Genomic DNA, 22,589 nt, shown 5'->3' with positions numbered 1-22,589 from the left:
CATCTCCTGGAGCCTTCAGGAAACCACTAATCCACATCCACAAGTAATAGATAGATGTAGTCCACGGACTAGGCATACAGAGGATGCTTTCCCTTAAACTATCCACCAATCACCTGGGTACAGTATCCATGATAACACATGGCAGTTCCAAATATGTCAAAGACTGGTTGTTGAAGTGTTGCACGATGAAGAACTGTATCCATATCACTACACATTAACTCAACACCAGTGGCCAAAAGACCGCAGTTGAGTGAATGACTCTTACACTAAGTAGAAGATACAAACATTTTAAAAATAATGTGGTATGGACTGTCATACCTAGCTTCATTTGTGCAGGTATTTTCAACCTCCACAACAGCCATTATTGGTTGGAACACACCCCATATGTCACCCATGAATGTGGCTTTCAGGCGAACTTTGACATTAATCTGCGGGCTGGAATCATGGGAGGAGTGCTTTAGGGCCCCTTTCCTATTCTCAGATGAATTGAATATGCCCCTGTATCATATGTTTCTTTGCAATACTTTGCCTGACATGTTAGAAAATGCTCCACTTGGTTTCAGTGACAGCTATGGTTTCAATAGGATGGTGCAGCACCATATTTTGGAATGAATGTATCTAACTATTTGAATGAAATGTTTCCAGGGAAATGGATTGGTCATGGAGATTCAGTGTTCTAGTCTCCACATTCCCCTGACCTTAATCCACTAGATTTTTGTCTGTGGGTACACTTAAAAGAACAGCTTTATAGTACTCTAGCTGTGGATTTACACGATCTAATAGCTGCCGTGTATGCCACTTCAGCAATGGTGGATGCAGATGTGTTGCATAAGGTCCAGTACAGTATGATAAAGTGAGAGGTGAATTGCGAGCAAATAAAAGGTGGCTGCTTTGAACATCTTTAAAGAGAACATTCCTCATATGGGCAGGTACCATCCTGAAGGTAAGCCTGGATCTCAAACATACAGAATGTAATTACTGTGCACACCATAGTGTGCAATCTAGTGTAGTCTACCCATTGTGTTTCTGTACCTCACTGGATACAGATGATGTTACTGTATGTGCTATTATTTTCATTTGTGTCATGGACAAAAAAAGTAGTCATTTCTGTCTGTAAGAAGTTAATATTATGTCTTAATGATTAAATAAAGTTAAGACTAATAGAACGAAATACACAAGATACCACGTTGTGAAGGTGTAAATTGGAAAAATTTGATGATGTAACTGAAAAAAATAAAGAAAAGAAGAAAGTTTGGCAAAAAACTGACTTGAACATCAATGAGTCTGAATATCAATTACCCACTACACTGCATCATCTCACTGAGCTACTGGGATAGCTCTGGCACAGCGCAGAGCTCATGTTACCTCTTCTTGGCCACCCTACATGCAGTTACAGCATTGCCACAGCCTAATGGTGGGGCTAGGGTTTGCTAGATACACTTTTTAATTGGTATGAAGAATCGCAAGCCAACTGTCAGGTGTGGCTTCTTTTTCCACCCTGTATAATATAGTTGCATCTCAGAAGGATAGTATCCCAACACAAAAAGTTGAAGTGAAATAAAAGTGAGTTCAGAATTTAGATAGTGTTTGTTCTACCATCTGTTGAGGTCATTTACATGTAAATCTCTGAATATGTGTACAATTAATGCTTGAGCATTAACAAATCCTGACCACAGAACACAAGTTTTTGAAGGAACAACACCATGTAACAGACAAGTGTGACTTGTACATTCACAAGAATATTAGGGAAAAAGCTCTATGTAAACACATACAGTATTTACAGACTGACATTTTTCAACATATCTGTTGCTGTGTTGCATTTTTTTCACATTCACAGCTGCAGTGAAAATATGAAGATCTAATGAAGTAATCAAAACACTCACAGGGGCAACATGCGGACATGCTACATCACTTTCAGTGAATCCACACTGCAGCACTCCAGCATGAAAAGCCACAATAATCATATCATCAAATAATTGAAAGCAACAGCACCATGCCATTTCAACCACCGAACATACGTGAAACAAGTGCACCATCCACGTCATGTGCATGTCTCTTACAGTTCCCATTGTCCTATCCCCATGACTCACACACCACCTACAATAAGCCACCTATAGGTACAATAATTAGAAGAGTCTCACTTAAACCCCCTTCATTCAGGCAGCAAAGCCCTATTTTATATGGTTCAAGGAGTTATAGAGTGAGTTTATGTTGCTGTAGGTGACATTGGACAAGACTAAATATAGCTACATTGTTGCAGCATTGAATGAGAACATGGCTACAGAGGTGCAAGATATTCTGGATGTGCCACTGAATGCTAGCCAGTAAGCAACAATCAAGAGAGCCTGTCACATTCCAAGGTGAAAGACTTAGAAATTGTTGCTTACATGTGAACAGGGAGATTGCACACCCTCGCAGATGCTTCATTCCTGCAGATGCTCGGGAGCAATGCTGTCAACAATGATAAACTATGGAACATCTGGCTGTCACACATAGCACCTTATGCACAGAAAATATTAGCAGTTTGCACTGGATATTGAGATGCACTGGCTCAGATTATGGACGCATTTCCGAGATGTGTCCTACCACTTCTGTAATCCCACAGATGGACAGCAGGCAACGCTCACATCTATATAAGTGCAAATCACTGAGATTACAGCACAAGTTACCGCTTTGCAAACATGCCCTTCTCGACACACACAATGCCTCCACTTGGTAAGGAGACTCAGTCAATCACCATCAGCAACAAAAATCTGTTGGCACTGTAATAAATTTGCTTTGGAAGCACAAAAATACAACCCATGTCTGACATGGGCAATGCAACTGGGAATCAGTGATGATGGAAACTGGCTCCATCAATGGCAGCTGTCACTTATTTGTCACAGAGTGATACATGAAGCAGCAGTTTCCAGTAGACACAGGAGCAGATGTGTCAGTGTGTACAGTTACTTCTCTGCCATGCTGCTGCCAATGGATCTTCAGTTCAAACATATGGTTTGGTGACATTGCTTCTCAATTTAGACCTAAGACGTACATTCAAGTGGCAGTTCATAATGGCAGACATGGGACACCCCATTTCTGTGGCCAATAACTTGTCATTTAATAATCTTTTACCAGACCTCTGGCATTACAATCTCCCTGATACAACTAACAGTTTAACCAGCCATGGAAGATTATGCTTTGTCGCTGGTACTAGTGTGCATACTAGCACAGGTGAATCGTCATACATAGAGCTTCTCAAGAAGTTCCCAGAACTTACCAGGCATAAGCCCATGCTAACGCCTGTACAACTTACTACTTTGGTCTATATATTCAGTAGCCCAGGACCTCCAACCACATGTGGCATCATCGATTAACACCTGAGAAGTTAACAGTAGTGAAGCAAGACTTTTCGTACATGTTGACTAGCAATTTGTAAACCCTCAAGCAGTAGCTGGGCTGTGCCATTACATGTCATAACAAAGAAGAACATTGGTTGGCATCCATGCACAGACTATGGACAACTCAACATGAGGGCAGTCCCAGATGGGTATCTGGTGTCACACACTGAGGACTTTGCACACAGCTGATGTGGAAATGCATCTTTTTCACCACTGATTTAGTACATCGTGTCAGCAGATACTGGTCACACCCAAGAATATAGACAAAACTGCCATTATTACTCTGTTTGGCTTCTTCAGATTTATGAAAATGCCATTCAGACTATGCTACACCACACAAATTTTCCAACATTTCATAGATGAAATAATGTGTGACCTTGATTTCTGTTATATGTACATTGATGATTTCTTGGTGATGTCTGTTTTGGAATCATAGCATGTGGAGCAGTTATGCAAAAGCTTCAACCGCTTTCATTCACCGGGACTGATTATTAATCGTTTGAAGTGTGCATTCAGAGCAACAGAAGTGCAGTTCCTCACATACACCATTGATATCCGAGGAATCAAGCCACTACAAGTGAAAGTGGAAGCCATACTCAAATACCCACCGCTGGTCACTGTCCAGGAATTGTGACAATTATGTTATCCAAGTTCAGGATGAGTTGAATATTCCAGCGGACATTCTCTGTTGCATCAAAACAGTAACAACCCCAACCAACTATGAAGCCCTTGTATCGTCACAACATCTTGTTTCCAAAGCTATGTGCACTACAGAAGCAACCAACCAGTCTGGCCCTCCAACAGATCCCAGTAACATTGGCAAACACGCAATTTTATTCTGATGTTTCAACAGCAAAGACATGACTGTTGCCCTTCAGGTTCACCATCAAGCCGTAGGGTTATTGCACAACTTGGGGCCTCCAGGAGCCTGCAACAAGGTGAATCTTGTGAAGTGCACTTTCGTGTGGCTGAGTATGAACAAGGATTGCAAGCTGTTTGTGTGACAGTGCATTGCCTGCCAGAGCAATAAAACCACTCGGCATGTCAAAGCACCTCTTGGCACATTTATCCTGCTTAATTGATTTGAGTATATCCATTTAGATATAATCAGACCATTATCACCATCTGAAGATTTCAATTACTGTCTCATGGTCACAGACCACTTTTTACAGAAGCCTGCCCTATGGATAATATAACTGCTGAAATACTGGACATCATGTTCTTTTGATGATGGATTGCCCATTTCAGTGTTCCTCTTTGTCACCACAGATCAAGGCCACCTATTTGAGTTACATTTGTTTAAAGCACTCACTACACTCACTATTCAATTAGACATGAAATGTATGGCACTACAGTTTACCACAATGCAGCCAGTGGACTTGTGGGATGACTGCACTGTCAACTGAACACAGCACAAAGATACAACTATCATCACTGTACAGAAACATTACCCACATGCTTTTTGGCCTTAGTGCATCAATTAAAGAAGAACTCAAGGTTACATCAACTGAACTTACATGGCCAGCAATATGACCACCAGGTGAATTCCTTGAGAATACACCTAATGACGATGTCGATGTGTTGGACTTTGTATCCAAGCTACATGCACAAATCTGGCAACTATGCCCTGTTGCATTGAGGGACAACTTAGACATTGTCTTTTCATTTTCAAGAACCTAGCAACATGTGACCGAAGACTTTATTCAGCATGACATGGTACACAAACTCTCCAACTGCAGCCTTGCACAGTCCTCGACACAGATGAAAAGATGTTCAAGATCAACACTGAGGTTATTCCCACCCCAGTCACTGTAGATCATCTGAAGCCCAGATTTTGCACCTCACCATTGACACATGTGATGCAGATACTCTGCCTACTCGAAATACCACACCCTTAGCTATCAGCAACCAGCCTGTTATGAACCAGTAGAACAATCAAGGAACAACAAACTCACAGATACTGCAGTAGGTGTGACTCTGCCACAATTCACAATGAATGGCAGTTCACAAAATACCATGCGTGGTTCCACAACACAAGTGATCTCGTGAAAGGGATGCCACGTTCACTTCAATATCAAATATTGTTGACACTTGTGGGCAGTGATGTAGAGTGTTGCAGTGACAGCAAACAGTGTTTGAAGTATTTCTGTTCAGTGATATTTATGTACTCTTTGGGTATGTAGCAGTTAGTTATTAATAAATGTTGTATGCTATCTGGATACATTGCATTATCTGTGCTGCTGCCACAATGTAGCACAAATATGTGACATTACTGGAGACCCCGACATGATTGGAATATGTTTTGTGATAGGAAGTAACTGTGCTGTTCTGTTTTGAACAACTGATGTACATGAAACAACTGCACTAGCTGCATCATTCTGGATGTCTCTTATGGGTCCCACTGCATATCACCATGGCGGACACGCCACCTATGATCAAGCCGCCTATAGGTGCAATATTCATCAGAGTCTCAATTGAATCTGCACTTTAACATGATACAAGCAGTCATTTTTCTTACTCTTTGTGATTTGAACTGAGAAATAAACCTTGATTGGCAGCATAAAAAGTAACCTTTCCTGAATAGCACGAAGCAGTTACTATGGCTTTACATGTTAGTGTATTTGTAGTGAACTGGTGTTGTAGTGATAGTGGTAAGAATTGCAGTCTTGTGCAGACTGTTTCATGCAAGTATATCCTTAATAATCATCTACACACTCATCACACAGTTCACAATTCTTTTCAGCTAATACAAATGCTAATTTCTTACATAAATAGAGTTATTATCAAATAATACTGATTCTTGCAGTGATATTTCACTGCATGTGTTTGTTTTGATTTATTCTACGTTCTGACCATTCAAATATTTGATGGGGATGCAAGTAAATTGTGTTCAGTTATCAGTTATTGCACCTCACGAGTAAGGCACTTGGGAATATAACTCCTACATCTACATTTAGAGTGACCTCTACATTCATATCCTGCATAATACCATGGTTAGCAGTGTGCATGGCAGAGGATGCTTTCCATTGGATTGCATATTAGAGTTTTCCCTCATTAAATTTGTGTATAGAGTGCCGGCAGAATGACTAGTTACATACCTTTGAGCAAGTGGTAATTAGTCTAATCTTGTCATCAAGAACCCTGCAAATGTAATAAATAGGAAGCAGCAGTATAAATGTAGGTTCCTCAGTTACTACTGGTTCTTAAAACTTTGACAGCAGGCTTTCCCAAGATGGTATCTATCCCCAAGGGCCTGCCAATTCATGTTTTTAACCAAAAAATGGAAAATCCAGGATGGAATGTAACAATACCAGAGAATGAAAGTTGCTACTCACCATATAGCGGAGATGCTGAGTCGCGATATGCACAATAAAAAGATTCACACGCTATAGCTTTCTGCCAGTAAGGCCTTTGTCAGCAGTAGACACACATACACACATGCACACATACACTCACGCAAGTGCAACTTGCACACACATCTGCAGTCTCAGAGAGCTGAAACTACACTGGGAGCAGCAGCATCAGTGCACGATGGGAGTGCCAACTGGGTGGGGGTAAGGAGGAGGCTGGGGCAAGGTGGGGGGGGGGGGGGGGGGACAGTGAGGTAGAAGTGGTGGACAGAGAAATGTTGCAGTTTAGATGGAGGGCAGGAGAGGAGGTGCAGAGGGAGGAGGGAGTAAGTAACGGAAAGGAGACAAATAAAAATAAAAAGAAATTAAAAGACAGGGTGTGGCGGTGAAATGACGGCTGTGTAGTGCTGGAATGGGAACAGGGAGGGCGCTGGATGGGTGAGGACAGTAACTAACTAAGGTTGAGGCCAGGAGGGTTATGGGAACGTAGAATGTATTGCAGGGAAAGTTCCCACCTGAGCAATTCAGAAGAGCTGGTGTTGGTGGGAAGGATTCATATGGCAAAGACTGTGAAGCAGTCATTGAGATGAGGGGTATCATGTTTTGCAGCATGTTCAGCAACAGTGTGGTCCACTTCTTTTTTGGCCACAGTTTGTCATTGGCTGTTCATGCAGACAGACAGCTTGTTGGTTGTCATGCCCACATAGAATGCAGCACAGTGGTTGCAACTCAGCTTGTAAATCACATGACTGGTTTCATAGGTAGCCCTGCCTTTGATGGGATAGGTGATGTTAGTGATCGGAGTGGAGTAGGTGGTGGTAGGAGGATGTATGGGACAGGTCTTGCATCTAGCTCTATTACAGGGGTATGAGCCATGAGGTAAGGGATTGGGAGCAGGGGCTGTGTAAGGATGGACGAGTATATTGTGTAGGTTTGATGGACAGCGGAATATCACGGTAGGAGGGGTGAGAAGGATAGTGCTTAGGATATTTCTCATTTCAGGGTATGATGAGAGGGAATCAAAACCCTGATGGAGAATGTAATTCAGTTACTCCAGTCCTGGATGGTACTGAGTTATGAGGGGAATGCTCCTCTGTGGCCGGACTGTGGGACTTTGGGAGGTGGTGGGAGACTGGAAAGATAAGGCGAGGGAGATTTGATTTTGTACAAGGATGGGAGGATAATTACAGTTAGTGACGGCTTCAGTGAGAACCTCGGTATATTTAGAGAAGGACCGCTCATCACTGCAGATGCGGTGACCATGGGTGGCTATGCTGTATGGAAGGGACTTCTTGGTATGGAATGGGTGGCAGCTGTCGAAGTGGAGGTATTGCTGGTGGTTAGGTTAGGTTTGATATGGACAGAGGTACTGATGTAAGCCATCTCTGAGGTGGAGGTCAACATCTAGGAAGGTGGTTTGTTGGGTTGAGTAGGACAAGGTGAAGCAAATGGGGGAGAAGTTGTTGAGGTTCTGGAGGAATGTGAATAAGGTGTCCTCACCTTCAATCCAGATAGCAAAAGATGTCATCAATAAATCTGAACCAGGTGGGGGGGGGGGGGGGGTGGGTTGGGATTTTAGGTTTTTAGGAAGGACTCCTCTAGATGGGCCCCATGAGTAGGTCACCATAGGATGGTGCCATGCGGGGTGCCCATAGCCGTACTGCGGATTTGTTTGTAGGTAATGCCCTCAAAGGAGAAGTAATTGTGGGTGAGTATATTGTTGGTCATGGAGACTAGGAAGGAGGGTGTTGGTTTGGAATCCATAGGGCGTCTGGAAAGGTAGTGTTTGATAGCAGTAAGGCCATGGGCATTAGGAAAGTTAGTGTGCAGGGAGGTGGCATCAATAGTGATGAGCAGGGCACCGTGCGGTAAAGGGACAGGAACTGTGGAGAGTCGGTTGAGGAAATGGTTGGTATCTTTTATGTAGGAGAATAGGTTCCGGGTAATAGACTGAAGGTGTTGATCTACAAGAGCAGAGATTCTCTCAGTGGGGGCACAGTAACAGGCCACAATGGGGCATCCTGGGTGGTTGGGTTTATGGACTTCAGGAAGCATGTAGAAGGTGGGAGTGGTAGGGGTAAGTACAGAGTGTGGGACTCTGGGGAGAGGTTCTGGAATGGGCCTAAGGATTTGAATCACTATTGATGCCACCTCCCTGTACACTAACTTTCCTAATGCCCATGGCCTTACTGCTGTCAAACACTACCTTTGCAGATGCCCTATGGATTCCAAACCAACAACCTCCTTCCTAGTCTCCATGACCAACTATATCCTCAGCCACAATTACTTCTCCTTTGAAGGTAGTACCTACAAACAAATCTGCAGTATGACTATGGGCACCCGCATTGCACCATCCTATGTCAACCTATTCTTGGGTCATCTAGAGGAATCCTTCCTAAAAACCAAGAATCCTAAACCCCTCACCTGGTTCAGATTCATTGATGACAACTTTGCTATCTGGATTGAAGGTGAGGACACCTTATTCACATTCCTCCAGAACCTCAACAACTTCTCCCCCATTTGCTTCACCTTGTCCTACTCAACCCAACAAGCCACCTTCCTAGATGTTGACCTCCATCACAGAGATGGCTACATCAGTACCTCTGTCCATATCAAACCTACCTACCCACCAGCGATACCTCCACTTCGACAGCTGCCACTCATTCCATACCAAGAAGTCCCTTCCATACAGCATAGCCACCCGTGGTCATCGCATCTGCAGTGACAAGCGGTCCTTCTCTAAATATACCGAGGTTCTCACTGAAGCCGTCACTAACTGTAATTATCCTCCCATCCTTGTACAAAAACAAATCTCCCTCGCCTTATCTTTCCAGTCTCACACCACCTCCCAAAGTCCCACATTCCAACCACAGAGGAGCATTCCCCTTGTAACTCAGTACCATCCGGGACTGGAGCAACTGAATTACATTCTCTGACAGGGTTTTGATTCCCCTCTCGTCATGCCCTGAAATGAGAAATATCCTAAGCACTATCCTTCTCACCTCTCCTACCGTGATATTCCGCTGTCCACCAAACCTACACAATATACTCGTCCATCCTTACACAGCTCCTGCTCCCAATCCCTTACCTCATGGCTCATACCCCTGTAATAGAGCTAGATGCAAGACCTGTCCCATACATCCTCCTACCACCACCTACTCCACTCCGATCACTAACATCACCTATCCCATCAAAGGGCAGGGCTACCTGTGAAACCAGTCATGTGATTTACAAGCTGAGCTGCAACCACTGTGCTGCATTATATGTAGGCATGACAACCAACAAGCTGTCTGTCTGCGTGAACAGACACTGACAAACTGCGGCCAAAAAAGAAGTGGACCACCCTGTTGCTGAACATGCTGCAAAACATGATACCCCTCATCTCAATGACTGCTTCACAGCCTGTGCCATATGGATCCTTCCCACCAACACCAGCTCTTCTGAATTGCGCAGGTGGGAACTTTCCTTGCAATACATCCTATGTTCCCATAACCCTCCTGGCCTCAACCTTCGTTGGTAACTGTCCTCACCCATCCAGCACCCTCCCTGTTCCCATTCCAGCACTACACAGCCATCATTTCACTGCCACACCGTGTCTTTTAATTTCTTTTTATTTTTATTTCTCTCCTTTCCGCTACTTACTCCCTCTTCCCTCCGCACCTTCTCTCCTGCCCTCCATCTAAACTGGAACACTTCACTGTGTATGTGTGTCTACTGCTGACAAAGGCCTTAATGGCCGAAAGCTATAGCATGTGAATCTTTTTATTGTGCCTATCGTGACTCAGCATCTCCACTATATGGTGAATTCACGTTTTTAGCATTTCAATTATGCTGTTCCACGAGTGAAACAAACATTTGACATTTTGTTCTGCCCTTCCTTGCCTGCAATAAATATTTTCTTTTAGTCCTATTTGGTAGAGGTCTCACACAGTTCACCACTATTACAGAATGCATCACATCAGTGTTTTGAAAGCAATCTTCTTTGTAAACTGACTGTGTTTTCTCAGTATCTCACCAAGGAATCAAAGTGTACAATCCATTTTACCTATGATTAGCCAATGTTTACATTTGTTTCCATTTCATTTCACATCCCCACAAACTGTTGCTCTTAGATATTTGTATGATCTGGCTGATTCCAACTGCAATTCATTGATATTGTTGTCGTAGACTACAGTGTATTTGTATTTTGTGAATTGCACAATATTATATTTCTGAGCATTTAAGGCAAATGCCAATCTTTGCACTTCTTTGAAATTATATTAACATCTGAATGAATATGTGAGTAGCTTTTCTGCAAATTGAGTTTCATTATAGATAATTGCATCATCAAAAAAATTTCAAAAGCCACTGTTAATATTGTCTTCCAGGTTATTAACATACAATACAGACAGTAAGATGCTGAACAAACTTCCCTGAAGTTTGCCTGATGGCACTTCCATATTTGTCAATGACTTTCTACATCTATATCTACATCTATATCTACATCTACATGGCTACTCTGCAAATCACATTTAAGTGCCCAGCAGAGGGTTCATCGAACCACCTTCACGCTAATTCTCCAATATTTCACTCTCAAAGAGCCGGTGGGAATAACAAACACCTATATCTCTCTGTGCAAAACCTAATTTCCTTTATTTTATTGTGATGTCTGTTTTGCACTGTGTAGGCCAGTGTTAAAAAAATATTTTTGCATTTGGAGGAGAAATTTGGTAACTGAAAGTTCATGAGAAGATCCCACCGCAATGAGAAATGCCTTTGCGGTAATGTTTTCCACCCCAGATCCAGTATTGGATCGGTAACACTCCCCTATTTCTCGATAGTAACAAACTTGCTGCGTTTCTTTGAACTTTCTCACCACACTCTGCTAATCCTATCTGGTAAGGATCTCACACCACACAGCAGTACTCCAAGAGAGTATGGGTGTATGTAGTGTGGCCAGTCTCTATGTCAGAAATGTTGCATCATCTATGTGTTTTGCCCATAACACGCAGTCTTTGGTTTGCCTTCCCCACAACATTTTCTATTTGTTCTTTCCAGTTCAAGTTGTTCATTGTTGTAATTCCCAGGATTTTGTTGTATTTATGGTCTTTTAGATGTGAGTGATTTATTATGTAACTGAAGTTTATTGGATTCCTTTTAGCACTCATGTGGATGACTTCATACTTTTCATTATGTAGAGTCACTCACTCACTTTTGCACCATATAGATATCTTATATAAATTGTTTTGAAATTGGTTTTTATCTTCTGATGACTTTAATTAACAATAAATGATAGCAACATCTACAATTAAGATGGCTGCTCAGATTGTCTCCTAAATCATTTAAATAGATACGGAACAGCAGAGGGCTTATAACACTACCTTGGGGATTGCCAGAAATTACTTCTGTTTTATCTGATGACTTTCTGTCAGTTACTATAAACTGTGACCTCTCTGACAGGAATTCAGAAATCCAGTCAGATAGTAGTGTGGACAAGGTTATGGCTGAAGAAATCTGTATAGAACTGTAAGAGTATTGTCTCGTGCAAAGCCTTGAGAAAGTAATTTAACTGTAGGTAAGAGGAATGCCTTAAAATGTCTAAATGAGGATGATAGCTTTATCATTCTCCCTGTTGACAAGGGAAATGCATCAGTTGTTTTGAATATGACTGACTATCATAGTATGATTAACGACTTATTAGATTCATAAGATATAGGATACGAAGTAAAGACCCCACTGACAAAGTTTTTAGATGCAACTGATAAAGAAGTCCTCTGTCAAACAGAGCATTCAGAAAAGTCTGTTCAATCCAGTTGCGTTTGCACCAAGACTTTATGGATTGCCGAAGGTGCACAAAGAAAATGTTCCTCTACGGCCTAAAGTGAGTGCTATTGGTTCACCCACCTATTCAATTGACAAGTTCTTGACAACATTATCACAACTGTATGTGGGCTGATCAGATTCGTATAACAAGAATTTGGCACATTTTATCAGTAAATTAAATGGCATAGTGGTACAGCCAGAGGACATATTAGTTAGTTTTGCTGTGGTTTTGCTAAATTAAATGGCATAGTGGTACAGCTGGAGGACATATTAGTTAGTTTTGATGTGGTTTATCTATTCACAATGGTTCCTGATGTTGCAGAACTGTTTAAATATTGCCTCAAAACCATGTATTTCAAATGGAAGGAAGAGTTCTATGAACATAGATGGTGTCATTATGGGGGAGGGGGGGGGGGGAGGGGGGGGGGGGGGGGAAGCTCTTAAGCCCGGTTGTAGCGAACTTCTTTATAGAAATATTCGAAGAGCAGGCATTGGAAACTGTGAACAAGCAATCGAATATTTGGTTCCATTATGTGGATCATACATTTGTTTTGTGAGAGGAACTGGATCATTTTCACAAACATTTGAACAGTATCAGTTCAAAGATTCTGTTTACAAAGGAGAAGTAGGCAGGCAGAAGATTAAATTTTCTTGATGTATTAGTTTTCAAGAAAGAAGATGGTAGCTTGGGCCACACAATTTACCGAAAACCCATGCAAACACACTGTTACCTACAACGGGATTCAAACTATTACCCACGCGAAAGCTAGGCATAGTAAAAATGTTGGTGGATAAAGCAAGGAAAATCTGTGAACCAAAGCTGCTTGATGCAGAATTAAAACATCTCACCACTGTATTGCTCAAGAATGGTTGTTCATTTGCTGAGGTGAAAAGAACGTTAAGACCACCATGTAGAAATCATAGTGATGTTCAAGTGCCAGTGAAATTGAATGTTTTCCTGCCATCCATCAAGAATGTGACTGACCGCATAGGAAAAATCTTGAACAAGTGGAACATAGCAGTAATTACACACCCACATGGAAGATACATCACCTAAAATCAGCCAAGGATGCTCGCCAGCTGATGAAAAAAGCTGTAATATATAGGATTCCATGTAGCTGTTGGGAGGTGTATGTGGATACTACAAAAATAACTGTCAAAAAACGATTCAAAGAGCACAAGGGCAATTGCAAAAGACGGGAGACTGGCAGATCAGGTGTTGCGGAACATGTTTTTCAGCCCGGAGACCACCACATTCATTTTGACTGGATTCGAGTACTGGCAGCCACAAATGTGTACCATGAAAGGCTATACAGAGAGGCCATAGAGACTGTGAAATTCCCCAGGAATTTTAATAGGAAGGAGGAGGACATGAAATTAACAGAATTTGGGTTCCGGTGCTGAAGAAGACGTGTACCAATCTTCCACCAGGGCATGATAGTAGTAACAGCGGATGACAGCAGTCAACAATGGCCAGTTGCACTCACATATTCAAAACATATGAAATCATGCCACTGCGCGGAAGCAGAATTTTGCTGTAGTCAGTAGTGAGCCAGGGAATGAATTGGACATTCAACAAAGTTATGATCCCCCTTGAAAATGTCCTCTGCAGATGAAGACAAAACATCAGGTTTTGAAGTTAAATCCCTTAGACCATGGCATAATAGCCTGGAATATTTTATTAATTGAAGGCATTGATTGTGTCTTGCCACTATCATACTTTACATACACAAGCTGAATCTCTTTAAATCTTCTTCCAGTTTTTGAGGGAAGTTTAAGTGTGAAAAATATTATAAGCATCTTGCACTGAGATCTGCACTAAATTTCAAGGCTCTGTAAAAGATCACCAACCTTGGAGGCAGGGGATGAGCTCCATGTTTTGTTAATTTGTTTGGTATAAATCTCTCAATTGATGTTGACACTATTTCTTTGAATTCAGGCCAGATCTGGTCTACACTTACATTGTTAATTTGGAAGGAATAGTGATTGCCTCTATTGAATACATATATTTTTCATTTATTTTTGGTGGGTTTGGGAGTTATGGTATTCAGTCTCATTACTACAACTCTGTGTTCACTAATCCCTGTATCCACTTTGATGCTTGTTATAAGCTCAGGATTATTTATTGATAAGAGTTGAAGTGTGTTTTCACAACTGTTTACAATTAAGTGGGCTCATGTGCTAAATGCTCAAAATAAGTTTCAGAGAATGAGTTTGGCACAACTTTGGATGATGTTTTATATATACCTCCAGATTTAAACATGTATTTTCACAAACATATTGGGGGTCAATTGAAGTCACCACCAACTATAATTGTATGAGTCAGGTTTTCTTTGAATCTTTCAGCAATTGTATCATCTGAACTGGGAGGTCAGTAAAAGGATCTAATTATTATTCCGATTATAATGAATGACATCTACCCATTCTAACTCACAGGAATTATCTACTTAAATTTCGCTGCATAATAAACTACTTCTAACAGCAACAAACATGCCACTGCTAACTGTATTTAGCCCATCCTTTCTGAGCAGTGGTCTGATGTGGATTGATTGGTGGACTTGTGGGTCATGCTGAATGTCAGCTGGATGGTTGTAGTGAATTGGTGACATTGTAAGTATCTCAATCCATGATGAAAGTTGGCTGCTAAATTTTACAGAACGGCTGAATTCATTTCCACAGATAAGACTGATGTGCATCATATTTTAATCTTGTGTCATTTTCTTTGTTGTCAACCTTCACCTTATGGACAACCATATTCACATATTGTATGCACAAATATCAGCAACAAACAACAACAATTTAACTTTGATGGTGTTCATACTTTCTTTATTAATTATTCCCTTTCCTCTAGTAAATTGGTGACATTGCTAGGATTTTTGTTTTGATCCATGTTGAAGCTTAGCTGTCTTATTTGCTGTAACATCTGAATTCCATTTCCACAAATATGATTTGTATGGGTCAATTTTTAATCTGTTGTCATTTTGTTGTTATCAACCTTCACCTCACTGATACCTAAAGAGTGTACATATTTTGCATGTGAAATGCCAGTAACAAACACAGCAATTTTACTCTGATGGTCTCCATCCTTTCCTCAATACGCACCCTCTCCTTCATAACAATGAATTGCGAATTACCCTGACAGTTTCATTCACAAGGTTCTCCTGGATTCCTTAGAGAGCCCCCAACCACAGGCATGTTGAAACATTTGCTTTCCCATCCTTGTTCAAATGAACAAAAGCTTTGTCTAATATTTATGTCATCAATGAGATAATAAACTCTACCCTTCCTTTCTTTCTTCAATAATATAAAAGGAATGTGTGTCTTAATCGGCTTTTGCTTCACTCTCTTGGTGTATACCACCTGACTTCTTGATTTGAGCTATGGATTTCATAGATTATACTGCAATATGAGGTGGATAATAAAATATTTTTTTCTGTGTTGGATAGAGGAACTTTTTGTCAAAATCTGTCTCTACAACATCCTAATGACGATATTATGCAGTTCCTCACCTTATCACTTTGTTGTATTGTTGATCTACTGGTGACTACCTATTCCCTACACTACAAATTTTATCCAAACCACCCTCCTAGTACTACTTGCTTTTGTCGCCTCATCCAAGTACCATCCCTACGGAAAGGAAATGTACCAGTCAAATTCTCATGTCATTTACCAGCTAATTTCCAACATGTATTTGGGTCATCCAATAAGGATTCACAAAGGGCAAATTAAACACAGACAGCAGACAACTCTCCACAATACAACCATCATGACTTGCATCTCTGCTTCACTTCTCAGATGATTTGGTGCCTTAATTACACATTCATAACCACACACATTTGCAGGTTCGGATTTACTCTATTCCACGTTCTTGATAGCTGCAACATAAATAGGCCAAACATAAATTTTTAAATCCTGTCATTGTCTACTGTCACTCTTCCCCAATTTCTATCTCCATTTCAATCTATGAATTCATTTATGTGTTTTCTTGTTCCCATGCTCCTATATTTTGTAGATTCTCTTTATTGTGCAAATTTTATTTACAAAGTTTATAAACACTGATATATACAATATAATTAAAAACTACTTTTTGAGTGTCTCAAATTTTAGTTTTTCGGTCACAGTGCTTGTCTGCATTACAATTCCAGCCTGTCTTTTCCTACGTCAAATGCTGTTTCTCACTATTTCCAACTTCTCAGCTTTTTTTTTTAATACTTAAGGGATTTTTGTTCTGATTAGCCCTTTTTTTCTATCTTGCTATGATCCTATTGATGAAGAACCTTGTATTTTCCTTCTTACTTTGTGAATACTTCTGCTTAAACCCATAATACATTCTCTTCTACAACCGAAGAAATTTTTTTTCTCTGAAAGCTGGTGTCCCTATCAACCCATGCTTGTACGAAGATTGACTGAAAAGTAATGCCTCCACCTTTTTAACTATTCAACAGTTGGCAGCATTGGTATGTGACAGGTACTGGATTGTTTTGTAACCTCTTCTCTACAGCTCCAGTTGGCAGGAAGCCTTAGCACCGAACAGTTGTGTTCTTACAGTATAAAGTATGAATTCCTGCGCAGACAGTCGGTCAATGCGATTTAAGCAACATGCAGTCATTGAATTCTTGACAGCAAAAGGTGTCACCCCAAAGTAGATTCACCAGAGAATGAAAGCAGTTTTTGGTGATTGTGTTGATGTAAGTACTCTGTGTCGTTTGGCAATTAAGTTTAAAGATGTTGAGGTGGTTCATCTGACCTGCGTGACAAAGAAAGAGTTGGACGGCCTGTGACAGCAACCACCGAGTTTCACAAGCAAAATGTTGACAGACTGATTCAGGAGGATTGTCGTATCACTCAGAGAGGAACTGCAAGCACAATCAGCATTCCACAAAAACATGTGGGTCACATTATTGCTTTGCTTCGCTATCAGAAGATCTGTGCACAATGGGTACCCCAGATTCTGACTCCTGAAATGAAAGCACACAAACTTGAAATTTCCCGGGAACTTCTCTTGCATTATGAGAATGAAGGTGATGCCTTTCTCCATTCAATTGTGACACGACACAATACATGGGTACACCATTACGACCCGGAGACAAAACGTCAGTCTATCGAATATCGACACAAAGACTTGCCCCAGAAAAAGGAATTCAAGATGCAGCCTTCAGCTGGGAAAATCATGTCTACAGTGTCCTGAGATGCATATTGTGTTATCCATGTTGATTTCCTTGATCGTGAAACAACAATAAATTCTGAGTGTTATGCCACAACGCTGTGAACTCTGCAACGCCGGCTAACGAGGGTCCAAAAGGAAAAGGTAAATGTTTTCTTGCAGCATGACAATGCCAAACCACGCACTTCACATGCCACCAAAGCAGAACTTCAGAGACTGAATCTCACCACCTTACGGCATCCTCCATACAATCCAGATGTAGCACCATCTGACTTCCATCTATTCCCGATAATAAAAGACAACCTGAGGAGACATCATTATGCTTCTTATGAAGACATTGAGGGAACTGTGAGACTGTGGACATGGAAACAGAGTGTTGACCTCTTCCGTGATGGCTTCAGAAAACTTGTTCACTGTCGGCACAAATGTATCCAATTGGCTGGTGATTATAAGGAAAAGTGGAGATTGCTAATTAAAAATCACATTCTAAGGATTATTTCTGCATTTACTTTATTAAAATATTCACATCCAAACCCAATTAATAAAGGTGGAGGCATTACTTTTCATTCAACTCTCATATATCTGCCACCATCCAGAAACTGAGTTACTGTTCCTTGATTGTAGTTTCTTTTTAACTGGGGTGGACATAAGTGGACAGCTGTCTGATTTGTGGACTATTCCTTTACATTTCTCCCAAATACAGTTGAAGCATGTGATTTGTAAGTGTAGGAATTGGTATGGCACTAGGCAAAAGAAAGAATTCTAGCATATCTCAGCACATGGTAGTCTCAAAGTGCCTCTTTACTTTGGCAACAGACATAGCTGCCATTGTTCAGTATTCTAATGCATTAGATTAATGTCACAATGTCTGCTCGCAGAAAGAGAGAACATAGAACCACCTCACCCCATCAGAATGCCTGCTAGTGGCTTCTTGGTATGATACCAAATTATCATGCTACTTCAAAAAACACTTCTTGTGGGTAGGACTGCATTCTCACAGCAAGTGAAAATTAGACATAGGCTACAAGCCATTTGGCTATGTAGATAAGGTATACTTTCTTAAGGTATCATGTAATGTCACACAGAATATATCCTGTTAAATTATACTAATGGGGATACTTTAAATGCTTTGGGAAAGTAATGCAAATTACTTCATTTCTGAAAACTTACTGTTACATCTTCTCAAAAGGTTCTCCTTCAGATCGGATGGATTAGAGTGCTCTCTCAATCAGCTTACTGAAGTCCCCATGATATACTCCTTGGGAATGACAGCAGGGCAACTCACAACAAGGTAAGGCCATGTCAGGAGATTCAAAATTAAGCCCACAGATCTTCTTACAGAAGAGAGAGGGGAACAGAGACTGTGAATGAGAGAGAGAATGGGAGTACATTTGTGACCTTTTAGTAAGAGTTTTAGAAAGTATTCCTGCAGCATACTATGCTGAAGTTACTGTAATATCTTGACTATCCTCCGTAATGGATGACGAAAATCAGCTGTATATGATTAGCAATTATAAATAAAATAATCTTGGTCTGCAAGGATGGTTTTATAACATTTTTTATTATATGATCAGTTCTGCTGTATATGATTAGCAGTTATAAATGAAAAAGACTCTGGCTGCAAGGATGGTTTTATAACTTTTGTTATTACATGATCAATTTGGGGAATTCATTTTCTCATCCTCAGGTGTACCTGTGCACGTAACAAATTTTTCAAAAATTTCTTTATGTAACTGCATATACAACACAACAACATTCCTCTTGATGTATTTGTTACAAGTTGTCAAGCCCATAGGACATAAGATCAGGTCAAAGTTCTTATGCCGAAAGTCAGAATGTATGAGGAGTGTTCAAAAAGTGAGGTGACTTCTCAAATTCCTCTTGATGTTTTTGCTACAAGTTGTCAAGCCCATAGGACATAAGATCAGGTTAAAGTTCTTATGCTGGAAGTCAGAATGTATGAGGAGTGTTCAAAAAGTAAAGTGACTTTTCAAATTGCATTGGCAATGTACATTTGATTATCGATCTTTTTCCTATTATGTTGGTACACTTGTCCTGAACGTATGTTCAGAGTTTTTCTTTTGACAGATAGAAAGGTTAGACATGTTTTAGTGTGCTTGGCAATTTTAGATTATTATAAAAAATGGAGCAAAGAATTTGCATCAAATTTTGTTTGAAAAATGGAATCAAGTGCTCTAAAATACTTGAAATATTGACAGTGGCATATGGTGAGTCTACTCTGAGTAAACAAAAAAAAAAAAAAAAAAAAAATGTTTACAAGTGGTACAAGCTCATCTAAGATGGCTGCGAAGATGCCAATGATGAACCTCACTCTCGACACCCCAGCACATCAACAACAGATGATAACATAGAAGCTGTGAAGAAAATTGTTTTCAAAAATTGTTGAATTACCATTAGAGAAGTTACTGAGGATGTTGTCATATTGGTTGGCTCATGTCATGCAAATTTTTCAGATGTTTTGGGCATGAGAGGTGTGTCAATGAAGATTGTTCCAAAACTTCTGAATTTTGATCAGAAAAACAGTCGCATGAGCATTGCTCAAGAGCTCTTGAATGACGTGAATGATGATCCTGATTTGCTCAAAAGAAACATCACTGGTGACAAAACGTGGGTTGATGGTAATGTCACTGAAACTAAAGCCCAGTTGTTCCAATGGAAGCATCCCAGAGAATCAAGACTGAAAAAGCTTGCCAATTTCGATCAAATTTCAAAGTTGTGCTCACTTTTTTTTTCTTCCATTTACCATGATTTAATGCATCATAAACCTTTGGCTCAATGTCATATGGTCAATAAGGAGTATTACCTTGACGTTATGCACTGTTTCCATAAGCAATACACAAAAGATGTCTGGAATTGTGGAAAAACAATTCACGGCTTTTGCATCACAACAATGCACCTGCTCATTCATTGGTGCTTATGAGAGGTTGTTTTGCACAAAAACAACATGACAATCATGCCTCAGCCACAATATTCACTGGATTTGGTCCTCTGTGACTTTTAACTGTTCCCAAAACTGAAGAGACCTATGTAAGGATGAAGATTTTCAATGACTGAGGAAATAAAAACTGCATTGCTGGAAGTACTGAATGCAGTACCAAAAAGCGCTTATGAGAAGTGTTTCGAGGATTGGAAGAAGCACTGACACAAGTGTATTCTATCTAAGTGGAATTACTTTGAAGGGGACAACAAGAATATTGATGAATAAATAAAAAATTTTCTTAAAAATACAAAGTCACCTTACATTTTGAACACACACCGTACAAGGAATTACAATAACCCATAGCCAAGAATATTTTCTGTCTTCGCAATGTTAATGTGATTACTTATTAACAAATTTACAACTGAATTAAAACTAGTTGTAGCAGTTTTTTATCATTTGATGTCTTACAGGTGATTATTCACCTAATTTCATGCTCTAACTGCGGGACATGAAATGGTATTTTACTAATTTCAGTGGCCTTTCAGATTAATATTTACTTGTGTTCAGTAATGTCATAAATGTTTATAAGGTGTAGAGACTGGTTACACACTTCCAATTTAAATGGTTTTAATTCAACTGTAAATGGGTTACCAACAATATGTAATAACATTAACATTCCAAAAATAGAAGGTACTATTGACTTAATATTTGGTCTTGGCTAACAATAATTGTAATTTCATGTATAATCTGATTTAAGTACACAAACTTTAATCTGATCTTACAACCATTAGGCTTGAAAACTAGTGACATTCATTTTATGACAATGCTGGTACACCGTATATGTACTTTTCTAATATCTATTATTCTACCTCTGAGGTTCTTACAATTACATACTCTTTAACATACAACTATTTGGTGGTATTTGATTGTCTCTCAGAGCTCCTCCAGAATAATGTTCACTTAATTTTATTGTAATGGTTTTCAATTACATAACTGGTTTTTGTTTTTACAGATGATATTCCCACAGTAAATGTACCTTAATTTTAAGTATTAATACTGTCTTCTATGACTATGCATAATTACACCATGGGTCAAACAAGATAATTCTAGCAATTTTAGCAACTTCTAATTTATCATATGACTTTCTTATACGTAAACACTCATCTGATTTCATGCTCTGACTCTGTAGCCTATGGAGCATAAAATATTTTTCATTATATGCCAATTTTTATATATTTTTTCACTTATGTTCAGTAGAGAGCTTTGCTGTCAATGCCATAAATGGTTATTGCCTACTGTGTGAATACACAATACTACCAAATCAGGTTTAAACAGAATTGTAAATTTGTTACCAATAACATGTAATGATATTAACATTACAAAGGCAGAAAACATTATTGGCTTAGTATCTGGTCTGGGCTATGAGTCATTATAATTCCTTGCATATTCCAACAAAAGCAAAAAATACTTAACCTGATCTTACGTCCAATAAGCTTAACAACTTGCAGCATATACTTTACAAGAAATGCTTTTATTTTGTATAATGCAGTGATGGAATGTAATGATTGGAAAATTTTGTCACATGCTCAGATGCCTCTCAACATACGAATGAAATTCCCAGTATCAATTATGTACTAAAATAAAGTCATTAAGCCATCCTTGCAGCCAGAGACTACTTCATTTATAATTACTGTACTGCCTTCTCCAAGAGTGGTTGTGGTGATGTATATTCTACTTTTCAATTATATATGACCATCAAAAAATATATAATTCACATCATTCACAAAGTCTTTATTTTCTTGGTGGATGAAATATAGAGACAGTATACACTGTATGACTGACCCAGAATTATATATATGAGATGAGGAAAGACAGGAAAGATCAGAACAAATGAAAAGGTACTTGGCAGTTAAGAAAGAACATGATATGTACATACGTTTATACGGACTATT

At 39.8% G+C, this 22,589-nt stretch overlaps 1 protein-coding gene across 1 annotated transcript in view; it reads right to left on the bottom strand.

Moving 5' to 3' along the window:
* Nucleotides 1-22,589, bottom strand: part of LOC124712216 (RIMS-binding protein 2-like) — a 384,205-nt gene that overhangs the window by 16,292 nt on the left and 345,324 nt on the right. The gene's annotated exons all lie outside the window — the stretch shown is intronic.

Source organism: Schistocerca piceifrons, chromosome 8 (genome assembly GCF_021461385.2).
Source record: "Schistocerca piceifrons isolate TAMUIC-IGC-003096 chromosome 8, iqSchPice1.1, whole genome shotgun sequence".
Lineage (NCBI taxonomy): Eukaryota > Metazoa > Arthropoda > Insecta > Orthoptera > Acrididae > Schistocerca > Schistocerca piceifrons.
The sequence above is the reverse complement of the archived record's forward strand: the minus strand, read 5'-3'. Positions and strand labels throughout refer to the sequence as shown.